The following is a 19420-nucleotide window of genomic DNA, read 5'->3' as shown; positions in this document are numbered from 1 at the left end:
TGACATTTTGTGGTTGTTAAATAATATTATCGTGGCTATAGTTAGCTGATACATACCATTTGGTTAAGCAGAGTAACCACTTAAACGTCTGTCCAAACTGAGATTTTTAAAAGTGAAATAGATAATAAGAACATGGGTCAGCATATGTAAACTGGGACTTGTCCTAGGTGAACCAAGATGTATGACCACCCTAAACGTAAAGATCTCTAAGCTTTCATTAACCCTAGAAGAATTCTTGATGTGTCAGAATTAAGTAAGTTAAAAATAAATAAACATACTCCATTTTTATCTATTTTACTTATTTTGTTAAAATTTATTCAGTGCTTGCTAGGAACCAAACTGATGGCAAGTAGCTTACATTTGATTAGGGAAGATAAGAAATAGAAAAATTATTATGATCATATAGGCAATTGGCATTTGGGGATTTTACGATCAGTGTTAGGACTTGTTTAGGCAACCAAGTCCATGACATGTAGAAATTTGAAATTCTGCAGGAACGTGGTTTAGAATCGTTTGTACCTTTAGGCTGGTATGCAGAAGGAATTAATACTTAGTGAGTGAGCCTAGCCAACCGCCTTGCATCTCCTACTCAACTCAGCCTACGTGACCTTTTCTTTTTGAATTTCTCATAACTCTTGTGAGTTAAGAAAAATGCTTCCTTGTGGAAAACTGTGACCATCAAGTGACAAAAACTGTAATGAAGAGCTGTACAGATAGCTAACTTGTACTGTGGGTATGGACACAGGAAATGTAAAACTCCCAAAGAAATCGAATTGGGGAGAAAGCTAGAAACTACAGATATATTTAAAGCTAGGACCTACAGGGGGGTTAGTTTTCTTAAACTTTTTCATAGTAAAAGTAAAGTAAAAAGACATACAGAAAAGTATGCAAATGAATGATTTACCCAGATTTAAAGAGGAATTCAGATCAGAGGGTAACTGCAGCTTCATCACAGAGACCTCAGATACTCAGATGCATGTTCTGATGCCGCAAAGCACCACACAGAGTTGCATTTTGATTCCAAGTTTGACAAAGACTGACTAGATCATATCAGCATGGGAGGCAACCAAGCCTGGGACCTTTACCTTAAATACCTTGCCAGCCATACAGTACCATTCTTTTGTCCTTACGTTATAACTTATACAAGTTTTACAATGAACAGTCCTGACAGGCATGCAGGGGTAAAGAACCTTCATGTATCAGTATTCAATATATGGCAGGCCCTGAGAGCCTCTTCCATCTTCAGGGTTGATGTTATAAGGAATAGAATGTTAGCCCACAGAAGGCTTCCTTGTGCTTCTTCTTATTAATATACAGCTCCTCTTAGTAATTGCTATCATGACTTCTACTCCCACAGATTATTTTTGAAGTTTATGTGCACTGCTTACTATTTTGTGGCTGGCATCTTTTGCTCAACATCAAGTTTTTGAAATTCATCAATGTTATTGGATGTAGCTGTAGTTTTCCATTTTGATAGTATCTCGTATGGATACACCACAATTTATTCTTCGGTTGATTGACATTTGGATTATCTCTAATTTATAACTAGGATAAATAATGCTGCAATGCATATTCTTGCAAAAGTCTTTTGTTACACGTATGCATGCATTTCTGTTGAATATATACCAAAGTGCAGAATTGCTTAGTCCTAGAGCAACGTTATTTCTAAGCAAAAACTGACAAAATGTTTTCCAAAGTGACTGTACCAACTTATATATATTCTTTTTCAGATTCTTTTCCATGATAGGTTATCACAAGATATTAAATGTAGTTTCCTGTGCTATACAGTAGGTCCCTGTTGTTTATCTATTTTATACATAGTAGTGTGTATATGTTCATCCCAAACTCCTAACTTATCTCCCCCCAACCCTCGCCATCCCCTTTGGTAACTATAGGTTTGTTTTCTATGTCTGTGAGTCTATTTCTGTTTTTAAATAAGTTCATTTGTATCATTTCTTAAGATTCCACATATAAGTGATAGCATATGATATTTGTGATATTATCAATAATTTTTATTGGCAATCTTGTGTATGTATACTTGTAATATTATTGCATTTTAAATTTCCAGTTCCCTGTTAAATCTAAGGTTTAGGACCTTTTAGAATATGTATTGTCCATTTGAATATCCTCTTTTGTGAAGTGCCTATTCATGTCTTCTTTATTTTTCCATTGGAATGTCAGTCATCTTTTTTTTTTTTTGGCGGTACGCGGGCCTCTCACTGTTGTGGCCTCTCCCGTTGCGGAACACAGGCTCTGGATGTGCAGGCTCAGCGGCTATGGCTCACGGGCCCAGCCGCTCCGCGGCATGTGGGATCTTCCCGGACCGGGGCATGAACCCGTGTCCCCTGCATCGGCAAGCGGACTCTCAACCACTGTGCCACCAGGGAAGCCCAGTCATCTTTTTTATTGGCAGGAAGTCTTTATAAATTCAGAATGTGAACCATTAGCTGGTTATGAGTACAGCAAATGTTATCTCCCTATTCTGTGGCTTGCCTTTTCATTATCTTAATGATATCTTTTAAAGATTTTGTTAATTTTGATATAGCTCAATTTGGCAATCTTTTCTTTTATGGGTAGTACTTTTATTCTGCTTATGATTTTTTTGTAATTCAAATTATGAGATTCTACTCCATTATAATCTTCTATATGCCACATTGTTTTCTTACATTAAAAAATTAAAACTTGATAGGGTAAATAATCTCTTCTTCTTCAGAAATGTCTTGAATATTCCTGGCCATTTTAATTTTCATGTAAACTGTAGCTTGTCACTTTCTCCCAAACAATGGCTGCTTGAATTTTTATTGAGATTGCTTTGAAACTTAGACCATTTTGAGGAGAGATGACTGACAGTGATCCTCATGGTAATGAGTTATCTAATTCATTAACACGAATATCTCTTCACTTACGTAAGACCTTTAAAAATTACTATCAGGACTTCCCTGGTGGTGCAGTGGCTAAGAATCCGCCTGCCAATGCAGGTGACACAGGTTCGATCCCTGGCCTGGGAAGACCCCACATGCCGCGGAGCAACTAAGCCCGTGCGCCACAATTACTGAGCCTGCGCTCTAGATCCTGGGAGCCAGAACTACCGAGCCTACGTGCCACAACTACTGAAGCCCGTGCACCTAGAGCCCGTGCTCCACAACAAGAGAAGCCACGGCAATGAGAAACCTGGGCACGGCAACAAAGAGTAGCCCCCGCTCGATGCAACTAGAGAAAGCCTGCATGCAGCAACAGAGACCCAACGCAGCCAAAAATAAATAAATTAATTTTTTTAAAAAAAGTTCTTTGTACACTGAAAAAAGAGAGTCAAACTGGTTTAAAAATAAAGAGAGAATATTTCTCCTGTTCCATGTTTTTTTTTCTTAAATTACTATCAATAATGTTTTTTGACTTTATTATTAGAGTTCTTACATATGTTTTTATAGATTTATTTTAGGTATTTCATACTTTTGGCACTATTGTAAATTATATCTATTTTAAAATTTCATTTTCTAATTATTTGTTGCTGGTACAAGAAATGTAATTTTTAGACATTAGCCTTGTGACCAGCAATTCTACTGAGTACATTTATTAATTTAATGATTTGTCTGTATTTTCCTTTGAGTTTTTATGTATGCAATTATGACTTTAAAAAATAACAGTATTATTTCCTCTATTCTGATTCTTTTACCTTTTTTTCTTCTTTTCTTGCTTTATAACACTTAGCAGACATCCAGTTCAATGTTTAATACAATGATGGTATTAGTCTGCATTCCTGTATAATTTCTGATGTTATAAAGAAAATTTTCTAACATTTTAATTCAAGAAATTTTTTTCCCGGCTTGCTAGTAGTTATATTTTAATTTAATATGAATGGAAGTTGGATTTTATCAAATGCTTTTACTGAATCAATTGAGATGATAGTATATTTTTCCTCCTTTATTCTGTTAGTGAGGTGAATTACATTGATTGCTTTCAAATATAGAACCATCTTTTCATTTCCATAATAAGCTCAACCTCTTCATGATAGAGTTTCCTTTTTATATGTTGCTGAATTTGATACTTTTAAAAGTATTTTTCACCTATTGCTTTAAAATCAGCCTATACTTTTTCTTCTTTTTAATATGCATGACAGGTTTTGACCTCAAGATTATGCTAACTTCATAAAATGATCTGGAAAGTTTTTCTCTTTTCCTATTCTCTGGAAAAGTTTAAGGACAATTGGTGGTAATTTTTCCATAAGTACTCAGTGAATTCATTGGTAAAGCCATCTTGGTTTGGGTATTTCTTCATGGATATGTTTTTAATTATAGATTCAATTCCCTAATATATTAGGGTAGTAATTTTTTTTCTGTGTCTCCTCAAGTCAGTTTTGGTAGATTATTTTTTGTAGGGATTTTTATTTCATCTGAATTTTGTTGTGTATTGACATAAATGTTTATAGTATATGACATGTAACCTTTTTTTTCATTCTCTATATTGCTTATTTATCCTTTATCTCATATTTCTTAAATTACTTTCACTAAGGTTTTATCAATTTTATTGATCCTTTCAAAAAACATCTTTTAACTGATTCTCTTCACTGTAATTTTGATTCTTTTTTATTTCTTTCTGCTCTTTATTATGCTCTGCCTTCTATTATTTTTAAATTTGATTAGCATTTCTTTTTCTAATTTCTTAAGATAGATAACTGTAGTGTTGATTTTTCAGCATCTTAATTTTCTAGTAAGAGCTTTTAATATATGAAAGCAATGTAAGGCATAAACGATAAGGTGCAATTCTCTCTCTTAGATAACTTCACCTGCAACCTAAAAATTTTGCCCCTTTTAAAAACCATTCATTTCACATATATTTTATTTCCATTGTGATTTCTTCTTTGATTCATTGTTTGTTTAGCAGTGTTTTGATTAACCTCCAAAGATGTGGAGACTTTTAGTTACATTTTAAAAAAGTAATTTCTAGTTTAATTCCACTGTGGTCAGAGTGCATGTTCCGGATGACTTCAGTCCTTTGACAGTTTTGGAGACTATCTTTGTGGGCAGTATAAGATCAATTTTTGTAAGTGTTCTGTGTGTCCTTGCCAATAATATGTATTCGTCAGTAGCTTACTAGACATTCATTTGTGTCTGCCTTGCTGCTATGTTGGTCAAATCTTTTACAGCCATACTGACTTTTTTTTCTTTTTTACTCTGCTTGACCTCAGTGACAACTGAGAGAAGTGTGAAAAAAATCTCTACTTTCTTTGATTAATACAGCTACATAGGCTTTTTTGGTTCAGTATTCTTTATGGTATCCTTTTCCACCCCTTTAATTTCAAATGTTCTGTATTCTTATATTTTTGAGTTGTCTCTAGAAGTAGCATACTATCTGGTTTAATATTTTTAAATATTTTGATGATTTTTAAAAATTTGGATATTTAGTGCATTTAATTTAATATAATACTGATAAATATGGTTATAAATCTACTTTAACATTCTTTATATTTAATGATGTTTATCATTTTCTCTTTTCTTGCCTTCTGGATTAATTTTTACATTCTATCCTTTTATATTCTATTAACTTGTCATTTGTACACCATTTTTTATTTTACTTTTAATAGTTATCCTAGTGATTATGTGTCCTTCACTTCTAAATGTTTACTATAAATTTGTATTTTATCCCTTTCCTGAGAATGTAAGGATCTTAAAATTCTTAAATTCTCTTTATCCCACTTCTTACTTAAACACTATTGTTTCAGGGTGTATATTAATGAAATACATATGTTTAAACCTCATAATTCATTTTTGTTAATGTTTTCTACTGTCAGCGTTTATTTAAATTTCCCATTCATCAATCCTTTAGATTAGTACTCTTCATTTCTTAGATGTCGGAGCTTCCCTCGAGCATAATTTTTTTTTTCTGCCTAAGGAAATCCCCATAGTACTCCTTTGATTAAAATACTTCTCTTTTAATTTTTCAAGAAAAATGTTTTCTTTTACATTTTTTGGAGGTAAATATTTGCTGGTTATGGAATATTAGATTGGTTGTTATCATTTCTTTGCTTCTGTTGAAGTTAGCTATCAATTGCATTTTTGCTTCTATGGAGGTAAAATCTTTTATTCCTCTAGTTTAAAAAAAAACTCTTCATTTAAAAAAAATTCTACAGTTTTCTGTAATGTATTTTAGTGTTTTTTTTTTTTAATTGTGTACATCATGCTTGGGATTCATCAATTTGTGATGATGTGTTTCTCAGTTTTGAAAAATTCTCATCCATTATATTTTAAAATATTGTTTCTCTCCAATTTTCCATTAACTCTCTTTATCTGGGGTTCTAATTATGTGTGTATGAGATTTTCTCCCTACATTCTTATTACATTTCTTTTTCTCATACTATTTTTGTGTCTTATACTCTTTTCTGTGTTTATATCTTAAAAACTTTTTTTAACCCTGCATCATGGACATTTTCTCTGACCTTTCTTCCACTTTACTAATTCTCCATTTCATGATGTCTTATCTGATTTTAATTTTATCTGTTTAATTCTTAATATCAGTTATTTTATTTTCCAGTTTTAGGATTTTCCGTTGATTCTTTTTTTCTTTCTTTTCTATGAAGAAATTCTATCTTCTGTTTTGTTGAACATACAGTTGACCCTTGAACAACACAGGTTTGAACTGTGTGGGTCCACTTATAGGTGAATTTTTAAAATAAATACATATATATATACTGTAAATGTATTGCCTCTTATGTTTTTCTTAAACTTTTCTTTTCTCTATCTTACTCTATAGTAAGTGTACAGTATATAGTACATATAACATACAAAATATGTGTTAATCAACTGTTTACGTTACTGTTAAGGCTTCTGGTCAGCAGTAGGCTATTAGTAGTTAAGGTGTTTTTGTTTTTGTTTTTTTGTAGTAGTTAAGCTTTTGTGGAGTTAAAAGTTATGTGTGGATTTTCAACTGCACTGGGGGTCAGTGCCCCTAACCCCTGCATTGTTCAGGGTCAACTGTATGGAGTTCATTTAAAATTTATGTCTGATAACTCCATTTTGAATATCTCCTATGGGTTTATTTCTATAATTTATTGTTTTTCTTGGCTTTGTAAAATGTTTTTCTCTCTCTTTTATAGCTGGTGATTTTTATAATTGGCTTTAGGATATAGTATGTGAAATGATTTAGAGATAATGGTGAGCCTAAAGTTGTGCTTTCTGTTTTATCATCCCTTGCAGAAGAGCTACTTCTTTTTTTATCACAGAAAGGATGGGTACTAACAATCTGGATAACCTTAATTCTGTTAGAATCAGAAATGATATCCATCTGAGGTTTAGGTTCTGAAACAGGGTCAATTTCTAGCCCACCCCTATTGCTAAGATGTCAATCTCGCCCTCTTCCTTTGTATGCCCTGAACTCTAATCCCTGTTACTTTTTTACTGTGATTGTCAAAAGCTCTGCTCAGCTTCTCAGTGTGGAATTACAGAATTGGCAGATAATGTGGGCAAAAGTAGCTCCCAGTGCTCTACTCAATTATCCAGCTTTCCTTTGTCTTGCAGATATTGACTTGTAATTCTTCACTTTTAAAAATTGTATTGATTGATTGATTAACTCTGTAAGAACTTCAAATGGATTTTTTAAATATTTTTTTTCTAGTTATAGTTTCAGTAAGAGGGTTGCTCAAATTTCTTTGTCTACCATTAGTGAAAACAGAACTCTGTGTTTAATAGGACTTTGACTGTAAGAAAGGATCATAGCCTGAGTGTGGCATGGAGGGAATCAAGATTGGAGTTTTTACTGGCAGGATTTGGCTGATTAACTTATCTAAAATAGAATGCTGTTTAGGGAGAACAGGGAGAGCCAGTGTCCACTAGGGCTAGATGGTGGGTGGGTTTCATGTGCACAGATAGAACTTAGGACTTTATCCTGTGGGAGAGTGGTAAGACACTCAGGATTTTGGAGTTAAGGAGAGAAGTAATATAAGTGGCATTTTATAAAAATGAATTTAACAGCATACAGTCCTGCATGCACTGATGTCACAAAATATTGTATCTGATGCCAAGAAAAGATTTTAGTCTCACAGGAAGTACACTATATTTTGAATACCATCATCAGTTCTTGTGACTGTTCTTGCTCAAACCTTATTTTCTATAGGGCATCCCTTATTTTAGACTTGGGATTCAGAAGTAATTTTGATGAACTAGTCCCAGTATATAGATTATGTTAAAAGTCAAATAACCACTGGGGAGAGAGGGTATTTGCTCCCTTACACAATGGAAATCTCAAGAGTCCTGAAAATTGATACATGTCTAAGCTATAGATCTGATTCTTGGACTCCTACAGATATCTGCAAAGAGTTTACTTTAAAAACCTTTTAAAAATCATTGAGTATTTATGATATTCAGTGCTTCCCCGTCGAGGCAGATTTATAATGCACATGTCCTTTTCTTCATCAGGGAAACTCCAATGCTTTGGAACTGAGAATTTCAGAACTGTAATGAACTTTAGAAATCATCTTAGTTCAACCTCCTTAATTTACAGGTCTGGAACTGAAGCCCAGATTATTTATGGAATTTATCCAAAGCCACACAGCTGGCTAATGACAGAGCTGGAAGTATAACCAATATAATTTGGATAGTAGCCTTCTAGAGCATTTTTTATTCCAAAAAAGATTTTAAGAGATCTAACAAGTTAAATGCAACTATGAATATATAAATCAGAAGATTAAATAGCAAATTATTAGTTTATAGACAGGAAGACATTAGTAGTTTTAAAATTCTCTATAAAATTATTAATATGTATACCAGAAGTGAGCTTCAGTGTACCCCTAAAATCACCTACATAATGTTGTATTACATGCATTTGTCTCTGGTAAAAATGTTTTCTTCCCTACAGTTCTCAAAGGAGTCCATGAATCAGAAAAGACTAAGAACTACAACTATAACTTCTTAGATGGTTGGAGTTACAGTATAGCATTCATTCATTCAACAGTGTTAGTTTAGTGCCAATTAGTGACAGGTACTTTGTTAAAGCCTGGGAATACAGAGATAAACGATGCTATTTCCTCAGTGAATGGCCCCACATTCTAGTCAGGGAGATAGGTAAGCTGTGATGTGACAAGAAAGTCATACAAACTCCTGATTAGATGATCTGATTCCCAGTTCACTTTATCTGTCAGATCAAGATCACATTGTTAGAGCCTGAGTAGAAAACGGAAGCAATTACAGAATTAATCTAAGCTAATCCAGGTACATTTTACCTGAACTCCGCAGAGACACATGTCTGGATTCCTACATAACAGAATATGTCTTACCCATTTTTGGATTTCACATCCAATACAGTATCAAGCACATAGGAATGTCCTAATAAATGGTTGTTAACTTTTGCCAATATTTTCTTAAATCACTGATCCATGACTATCTCTTGCTGCCTTGCATGAAGTTAGCAAATCAGTCTATTTTTTCTTAGAGATAATTGAAAATGATGGACTATGGCAATAAAGAAGCTAATCACTTGCATAGTTAAGCACATCAGAATGGTCATTCAGCAAAGTTTACATGCTTGGATGATTTTTAACTATACCAAGTACAGCATTTCTTAAATTTGCAATGTCAGTAGCTGTCAGCTTCTTTGGGTGCCAAAGTGTCCTAAATTGCTAGTTTTATGAAGATAACAAAAATAACATTAAAACCCAAACACTTCTAAAGCTTTTCACTGTTGCTTAAAGACTATGATGATAGAATAAATAGCAAATGTGGGTTTAATAATAAGTTCATGAAATTGAAAAGCATTTTCTCTGGATAACAGTGGCATTTTTCTTTATAAAATGTATGTAGCATAAAAAATAGAATCTCCATTGATGCTTTCACAGAAATTAGTTTCTCTAAGAAGGGCATTGGACTCATGGTAGTGTTCATTTACTTTGAACAGAATTGTCAGGAAACCCATTAGAGAACATACAGAAACTTATGGATAGATAATTTGTCTTTGGACTACCAAACCCCGTGGCATTTTGGAAAACTAAAAACAATTGCTCTAGTTCCGAATTTTTATGTGTGTTATGACATAAGGGTCAGTTTTACTTTTAAAAAATATGGATATCTAACTGTTCAGTCCCACTTGTTGAAAAACTACCCTTGTTTAATTATCTTGGTGCATGTGTAGACACACACACACATATATACATTACATATATTCTCTCTGAATATTTATAAATTTATTTGTAACTTTATGAACTCTCTTCTGTTCCCTTGATTTATATATTATACCATTATGTCAGTATCACACTGATTTCAAATAAATCTTGAAATCAGGTACTTTGACTCCTCCAGATCTTTTCTTCTTTTTCAATGTTGTTTTGGCTATATTAGTTCATTTGCATTTGCATTTCCATTTTTTAATCAGCCTGTCAAATTTTACAGAAATACTTGCTGAGGTTTTAATGAGATAACCTTAGTCTATAGATCAATTCAGGGAGAATTAACGCCTTAACACATATTAAGTACTCTAATGTATGAACATAGTATACTTGAAAAATTAGAGAACTAGAAAGCTTGAATACTCTGGGCAGTCACACAGTCAGTTGATGGCAGAAATGGAGGAAGTCAAGCATACTAGCCAACCGGTATATTGCTGAATTATTCAACCCAACATCCTTAAATGTGTCTATACCATACATGCCTTCAGCTGGCTCATGTCTGATTTGAATGTTTTGTCACCTCCTGCCTCTCAGAGTATTTCTCCTCACCTCTTTGAGCCATGTCTGAAACATCGTTTCAATTTTAATGCAAAAGTGTTTTCTCTTTATGCAGCTGCACTATGCTGTATGATATGTAAAGGAGGGAAAATGTAGTTACTGAGTGAAAGATTTCAAGAAACGTGGGTATCAGGATGTCTTTGCCATGATCTTAAGTTGATTAAAAAATGGATAGACTGGAGAAAGCTGGTGAAACAAATAGTAATGGTTCTGTGCATATTAGTGAAGAGTTTTATTGTCTACACAGGAATTTTAGGCATTGCTTCATTTGTTCCTACTTTAGATAGAGGAGGAGAGATGCAGGGGGTTGATAAAACGTGGTTTAAAAATCCCATCCAACAGAAGAGCAATGTGTTTCATGGTTGAAAACTTTGGCTTTTCACACAAAAGATTTTTTTTCTTTAATTCACCTTGCTTGTAATTTATTTATTAGCATCCTGGAGGATCCTAGCTCTTCTATTTTATCTTCAGGCTGCCCTTTCTCAATGTCTGAAAAAAAATTTTTTTTTATTTTATTATCTCTTCTGACTTTGGAAGAAACTCAACAAATCATGTGGTTTTTCTGGACCTCTGCTCTAATATCTAATAAGATGATTCTTAAGTTTTTTTTTTTTTAACATGGAATACTAAAATTTATTCAATTAACTGAAAAGGAGATAGGAAAGGAGGAACAAAAACAAGATAGAACACATAGAAAAAACCCCAGCAAGGTGTAGACTTACACTCAGCCACATCAGTGATTACATTCAATGTAAATGGACCAACCATTTCAGTTAAAGGCAGAGATTATTAGACTGAATTAAAAATGAAAAGCAAGGGGCTTCCCTGGTGGGGCAGTGGTTGAGAGTCTGCCTGCCGATGCAGGGAACATGGGTTCGTGCCCCAGTCCGGGAAGATCCCACATACTGTGGAGCAGCTAGGCCCGTGAGCCATGGCCGCTGAGCCTGTGCGTCCGGAGCCTGTGCTCTGCAACGGGAGAGACCACAACAGTGAGAAGCCCATGTACCACAAAAAAATAAAATAAAATAAAATAAAAATGAAAAGCAAGACCCAATTATTTGCTGTTTGCAAGAGATTCACTTTAGAAGTAAAAACATAGACAAATGGAAAGTAAAAATATGGAAAATGATATCCATGCAAACACTAATCATAAGAAAGATAGATTAGCTCGAATGATTTCAGACAAAGAAGACTTCAAGACAAGAAGAATTACTAGAGATGATTAGGGTCACTTCATAATGATAAAAGTTCAGTTCCTCAAGAAGACCACATTAATCTGACCCTGATGGTATCTGCCTCACATACCACCTCCTCTCTACTTCATTCTTAAGTTTGGACATGAGACAATAAGTAAATATGTTACGAATGGCTCTGAGATTTGATGCTATTGTTTTGCATAACACAGCACTGTGGCATATCCCAGACAAACACAAATAGGACTCCGAGGGCTTGGAGGAGAGGTCATAGAGACCTCTACAAGATGGCATTCTTCATGGGAGAGGTGAGGCAGAAAATTAAACAACTCCATGTGCAGCAAAATTTCCTAAAACTTTTCTTGAGCCATGGTTTACCAAGTCTCACATGACTTAGTAGCTTCTCTTATTTCCCTTCCCATCTTTTCATTTCTTCACTCCTCAATCTTTTCTACTCCACATTCCTCAAGTTACTCTCTTAGAACCATCTACCCCCTTCTTTGGGCTTGTTCCTTCATTCCTGCTTCATTCCATTGTCCTTGAAGATACAACAGTAGACCCAGAGCCAAACTACTCCTTAGAAGGTGAGGGAAGGAGAATGTTTGGCAATATTTATATTTTATTGCTAGTCTCTCTACCACAAATGTCAGATGGACTTAATGTTTTAGCTTAGAGACCTCCCTGATATAAGGACCCAGCTATACACGGTGAAGACAATTAACTAGAACAAAGGAATGGTGACCTTTTTGCTTCTGAGGCTCTGGGAGTGTGGGAACCTGTGAAAAACCTGGTCTTAGAGTTAGAAGACCAGGACTCAACTTCAGGCGTTGCCCATTACTGTGTCTGTGCCATTGAATATGCTTAACCAGCTTGAGACCTGGTTTTGCCACCTGTAAAATGGTGTTCATTTATCTAACAAATTTTCACACAGTCCAGCACTCTGCCTGTCAGTGTGTATATAGAATAGTTTAAGATTGATTTTTTCTGAGGAAGCTGACAATATGGTTTGAGTAGAAGGACATAAACATAATTTTATGTTAATTATAATAATACATCAGTGCTGTTGTAGAGGAATGAGGAGAGTGGGAGGGAGCCCAGCAAATGCAGCAGCCCACCTTCCTGGGCAAGTCGTGCCATGTTTTAAATTGGTAGGTGATATTTGTTCTAGATCATGATGGTGGGGATTTAATTCCCAGGAAGGAAATGCAGTTCTGGATCAAGAGGCATAAATTTCAATGCCTTCAGGGGCCAAGCAAGTGATATAAATAAGCCAAGAGGAGCGGGGGTAGGCAGAGATACCAAAGGAGCCTGTGGTAAACGGAAGAGTGTATGCCTGTTTAGAGTTATTCAAGCTCAAAATTATTTTCTAAAAGCTCTGCTGACCAAACTAACAAAAATCTGTGGGCAGATAGTGGTAATTCCATGCATAACGTGTGTGAGGAACACACTGTAGGATGCTCGGGGGTAGGGGCAGCTAGCACAGTCAGGGAAAGTGCAAGGGAGAAAGGACATTTGGAACTAGGTGTGAAGAGCCTAAGAAGTTTAGGATTTGTCTTGTAGACAGCAGGGAGTCAATTGTGTTCTTCCATGAGGAGGAATGACATACGAAAGTTTGTTTTGTAGGGTAGTTTATCTCCCCCCTCCCCCATCCCAGCCCCCACCCCCGCAGAGGATGCCAAGATCTCAGAAAGGCAGTGGCCAAACCCATGGGAATGGTGATGAGGCCTGAACCAAGGCAGTAACAGTGAGAATGGTGATGGGCTTAGTAAAAGGAGAGATGTGTGATGTAAAATAAAGCCGGTCTCCTGAGTTCTCTCAAAAGGGTGACATGAGGGAAAGCAAATTTGTAACCAGCACAGTGTGATGCGCATGGGAGGTGATGGTAACCCCTTACATGCATGGAGTGTGGCTGGGGTCAGGCGGGGAGGGACTGGCGTTCCCTTCGTCCATTGTCATGGCCTCCAGGCTGACCTCTTTTGTGCAGAAGACAGGCCCGAACCTCAGCCTAAACCTGGCCACTTCATCTGGGTCTGGGTGCTCAGACTTCTTGCTGCCCCCCGGATGGCTTCTTCTTTGAGCCTTCAATTTTCTTCACTAAGAGAAAAGGCTAAAAAGAGCAGACACTTATATCTGCAGAAATGTTACTCCATGTAAAAAATAACAACACGAATACATCTTACAACTTCTAGCCAGAATCTGTTAGGCTGCTGCTATAGCAACCCCAACAGAATAGATTCAACAAACCCCTACCCGATCCCCTGCTGAATCCATATACCTGACAGTCACCCTCCTAGTGAGGCTGTCTCTCTTACATTACACCCACTACGTGAAGATCCAAAGCAAAGAGACAGAAAATAACATCTTCTAACAATCTGCTTGTCATTTAGAAAAAGCTCCCTGTATAAATGTCATGGAAACAAGCTGTTCTTGCAGAGAGAAAAGAAGAAAGCCCTGCCTCACTTGCTTCCCTTTCCATTTTAATCTTCCTAATAAAAGGGTAACACAAAGCAAATGTTAAGTGCTTGAAAGCAAATATCCCTGGAGCCTGGCCATGGTGTGGTTCAGCCGCGTTCAGCCTGCTGGAGGGCTCCAAGCAGCAGGAGCTCCAGATCAAGTTCTAGGTGAAGAGCAACTGACTGCTCAAGATAATATCTTGAGAACACTTAGAACTCCAAACGCACTGATAGGAGACAAGGAATATTTTTCTTCTAATCAGGATCGAGGATCCTTGCTAGGATACTGGCTGCAAGGCCAACATATTTCTGTTCAGTTAACGAGCATTCATGGGCACGTAGCACGTAGAATTCACCAGGCTTTGATTCTTTGAGGGGTGCCCAGATAAACACGAGTCTGTTCTCCGTTCATGGGTGAGGGGTCTTGTATGTCTCAGCTGCAGCAAGAGGCAGGGTGTGTTAAGCACACGAGGAAAATGTGGAAACTGACTGCCCAGAGGAAGGAGCATTTATTTTCAACTGGGATGAGCAGGGAAGGCTACAGAGGAAGGAGTATTTGAACTGAGCCCCAGAGGAGAGGTAGCATTCTAATAGCCTTTGCACATATGAATACGAATGCAGAGACATGTATGGTTTTGTGTGTGACGTAAGTGGGGTGATAATGAATTTGTTTTCCAAGTTTAAAAAGAAAACGATAATACTATGCCTTGGAGAGCTTTCCATGACTGTATTAGACCTATCCCATTCTTTTTATTTTCTGTAAAGAACTCTTCTTATTATATCTGCCCCCTATTGATATACTTTCCTTTTGATAGAATTGAGATATAATTTCAAACTTACAGAAAAGTTGTAGAGATAATACAAAGAACTTTGGTATAGCTTTTAACTAAATTCCCTAATTGTTAACATTTTTTTCCATAGTGCTTTATCAGTCTCCCTTCAACCCCCCACTCCCTCCCCGTTTTCTGCCTCACGACAGGTGATATCTTTCTGGATCATTTGGGAGTAAGCTGAAGACATTAAGCTCCTTTATGAAAAATTCTTAAACGTGTATTTTTTAAGAACAAAGCCTTGTCATTTATAATCACAATATCTTTAGCAAAATAAGAAAATTTAAGATCGATACAAAACTATTACCTAATCCATAGTCCGTATTCAGATTTTGCCAGTTTTCCCTGTAAACGTCCTTCATAATTTTTTTCTCCTGGTCCAGGATCAAATCCAGAAACATGACTAGCATTTAGTTGTTATATATATTCAGTTTCTCTTAATCTGGAATATTTCCTCAGGCTTTCATTGTCTTTTCTAAAAATTGAGAGTTTTGAAGAGTATAGGTTGGTTTTTTAAAAAAATCAATTTGCATTTTTTTGGGGGTGTTTTTGGACTGTCTGCTAGCTCCTCATCACTAAATTCAGGTGTGCATTTTTGGCAGGAATATCACACACATGATGCACCCTCCTTATTGCATCATATAGGGAGGCATATGACATTGGCCTGAACCATTATTGGTGATATTACTTCATTTCCTTGGTTAAGGAAGGGGTCAGTAGGTTTTTCTTTACTTTTTTTCTTTCAACAGTAAAATTACAATTAACCCTTTGTAATTAGTAGAATAATGTATTGGGAGATATTTTGATTCTTTGTAAAAATCCACACTGTTCTCCACAAACTTTCACCCACTATAAGGAAGAGTATTGCTTTTTTATTTATTAAGCATGGATTCATGCATTCTGTTTTAATTTGATGGGTTATAAACTATTAATATTCAGTATTTTTGATGTTCCAGTTATCCCAGATTTATGATTTTATGATAAATCTGATTTTATTTTATGATTTTATGATAAATAAATTCAGGCTGGCCTTTGTGCCTTTAATGTCCTCATGTTCTCACTTGAATATTTCTTACTCTCAGGCATAAGATGTCCAGGCTTATCTGAAACTTCCCTGCCCTATTCCTGGAATCTGCATTTCTACAAGGAGGATGGTATTCAGTGTTTAGCAGAGACTTGTTTTAAGAATACAAGATTGGAGCACTAGGTTTGGGAATTTTTTTTTTTTTTTTTTTTTTTTGCTTCTAGGTGTTTTCGGTAAACAGAATTAGGAAACAAGCACACAAACATATGTTTATTTAAAAATATATCTCTATCTATTTCTGTATCCATGAGTCCATACTGACGCCTCGAACTCTGTTGCAGTGGCACAAGGTTGTTCCCAGCCTAATGCCATTCTGCACTGGTAACTCCCCTTCTTCAACAGTGAGAAACCTGGTCCCACTGTCCTCAATGATTTACTCATTTTCTCAACCTTCCACTACACAGAAAATAGTTTTAGAAACGCTAACCCACTCTACTGTGAAAAGCAAGCCTAATAAATTTCTTTAGACTGAGGTTCTTAAAGGTCTGTTGATTAGTTGATACTGTACCGATGTTAATTTGTTTTGTTTAGTTTTGTTTAGTTTTTAAAGAAGATGTTGCGGGTAGGAGTTTATTAATTATTTTTGCTGTGTTGCGTCTTCGTTTCTGTGCGAGGGCTTTCTCTAGTTGTGGCAAGCGGGGGCCACTCTTCATCGCGGTGTGCGGGCCTCTCACTATGGCAGCCTCTCTTGTTGTGGAGCACAGGCTCCAGATGCGCAGGCTCAGTAGTCGTGGCTCATAGGCCCAGTTGCTCCGCGCCATGTGGGATCCTCCCAGACCAGGGCTCGAACCCGTGTCCCCTGAATTAGCAGGCAGATTCTCAACCACCGCGCCACCAGGGAAGCCCGTTAATTTGTTTTTTTGTTGTTGTTTGTTTTTTGCGGTATGCGGGCCTCTCACTGTTGTGGCCTCTCCCGTTGCGGAGCACAGGCTCCGGACGCGCAGGCCCAGCGGCCATGGCTTACGGGCCCAGCTGCTTCGCGGCATGTGGGATCTTCCCGGACCGGGCACGAACCCGTGTCCCCTGCATCGGCAGACGGACTCTCAAGCACTGCGCCACCAGGGAAGCCCCGTTAATTTGTTTTTATAAGTATACTCTGGTTACGTAAGGTGTTAACATTAGGGAAAGCAAAGTAAGGGATATAAGGGAATTCTTGGTTTTTGCAGCTTTTCTGTAAATATATGACTAGTCCAAAATAAAAAATTGTAAAATAATACTAAGGTTTTTCCCCCCTCAACACACGCACTTTGATATGGTTCTATTTTTCTTTTGAAATACAATGAGGTTTATTTTGTTTGTGTTCCGTTTTAGGGTTTTTCCCATATTCTTGTTGATAGAATTTTTTGAGCACAAAAATATTAACATGATTCAAAAAGTAAAAATTGTTAATAATATGCACGGATAAGTGTCAGCTACTCTTCCCCATCCCTTCCACCCTATTCCCACCTGTGCCCTGTAGGTATAGTTTCATTACTTTCTGGCTCATCCTTCCAGTATTTCTTTTTGCAAAAATAGGTGTATTTTTCTTATTTTTCCTTCTTTTTATACATATATATATATATATATATATATATATATATATATATATATATATATATACCGTTACATATATATACGGTTACACTTCGCTTTCTTGACATTTATCAGTAAATCCTGGAAGTCATTCCCTATTTGTTCAGTGAGATCTTCATTGGTCTTTTATGCAGCTGCATAGTATTCCATTTTGAACAACCATTTTAAAATGTCGGCATTTACATTGTATCTGATGTTTTGCAATTACAAGTAATGCTATAACTTATGACCTTGTTTGTATATACTTTCATACTGTTGAAGTTAAATCTTCAGAGAAAAAACTTAAAAGGAGGATTTCTGGTTCAAAAAGAAATCCACTGTAGTTTCCTTAAATACTGTCAAATTTCCTTCCAGAGGGTTGGACCCTTTGACATTCCCACATGCAAAGTATTGAAGTGCTTGTATACCCACTTCCCAGAAAACTAGGTTGTCAAACTTTTAATTTTTGCCAGTTTAATGGGTGAGAAGTGGTATATCAGTGTAGTTTAAATTTGCATTTCTCTTATGAATGAAATGCATATCTTGTGATCTGTTTAAGAATTAGTTTATATCCCTTTTTGGTAAGTCATCTGTTTTTTGCCCATTTTTCTATTTTCTATCAGGGTTTTAGAACTTTTTCTCTCAATTTTAGGAATTCTTTCTCTATGTTAGAGATTTTGGTCCTCTGTCTGTGATAAATGTTGCAAATATTTCTTCCAGTTTAATCACCTTCTTTTAAGTTTGGTTACCATCTTTTCTTCTATTGCTATGCAATAGTTCTTTTATTTTTATGTAGCCAAATTAATCAGTCTTTTATTGCCTCTGGAGTCTAGAAAACCTTTCATTATACCTAGGTTTTAGAGAAATTCATCCATGTTGTATTCTACTACTTGAGTAGTTTTAGTTTTCACTTTGAGCTCTCTGATTCATCTGGAGTTTAATCTTTTTTATGATGTAAAGCATGGAACTAGTATTATCGTTTTAAAAATGCCTACCTAGTTCCTCCAGGTCATTTATTAAAAAGTACATCTTTCATGTTTCTGTTAGTTCTTAGGCCAATTCTGATATTTATTTTTCTTGATACCATGACTATTAATTTTTGGTTCATTTCATCCCTCCAGGCTGAAAGTGATCTTAAAATCTACCACAATTGTTTTTTCTTTTATTTCTGATAGGTTTCCTTTACATGCTTTGCTCTTTAGTGCATACAATTCATGTCAGCTTTCTCTTCAGTGATCAATCTAACATAGTCTTCCTCTTATAACTTCTTATTTTTTCTCTTAAATTCCATTAATCTGAAATGAATATTGCTACCACTGTTTCTGTTTGTTTGCACTAGCCTAAATTATCTGCTGTAATTTGGGTTTTAACTTTTTTCTATAATTTTATGTCTTTTCTAAAAAGCACATGGATGCATTTTGTGTTGAACTCAATCTTATAGTTTCTGTTCTTGATGAGTATAAATTAAACCATCTTGTGCACTCGTCAGGCTGTCATGTTACATTTTACTTTGGACTGCTTGCTTTGTGCTTTCTCATTTTTGTGCTTTCTTGCTGGGGTTTTTTGTTTTTCCAAAATCATTTTAATTTATAGTTTTCTAA

Source organism: Grampus griseus (genome assembly GCF_964374135.1).
Source record: "Grampus griseus genome assembly, chromosome: 3".
Lineage (NCBI taxonomy): Eukaryota > Metazoa > Chordata > Mammalia > Artiodactyla > Delphinidae > Grampus > Grampus griseus.
This window is presented reverse-complemented; position numbering follows the sequence as displayed.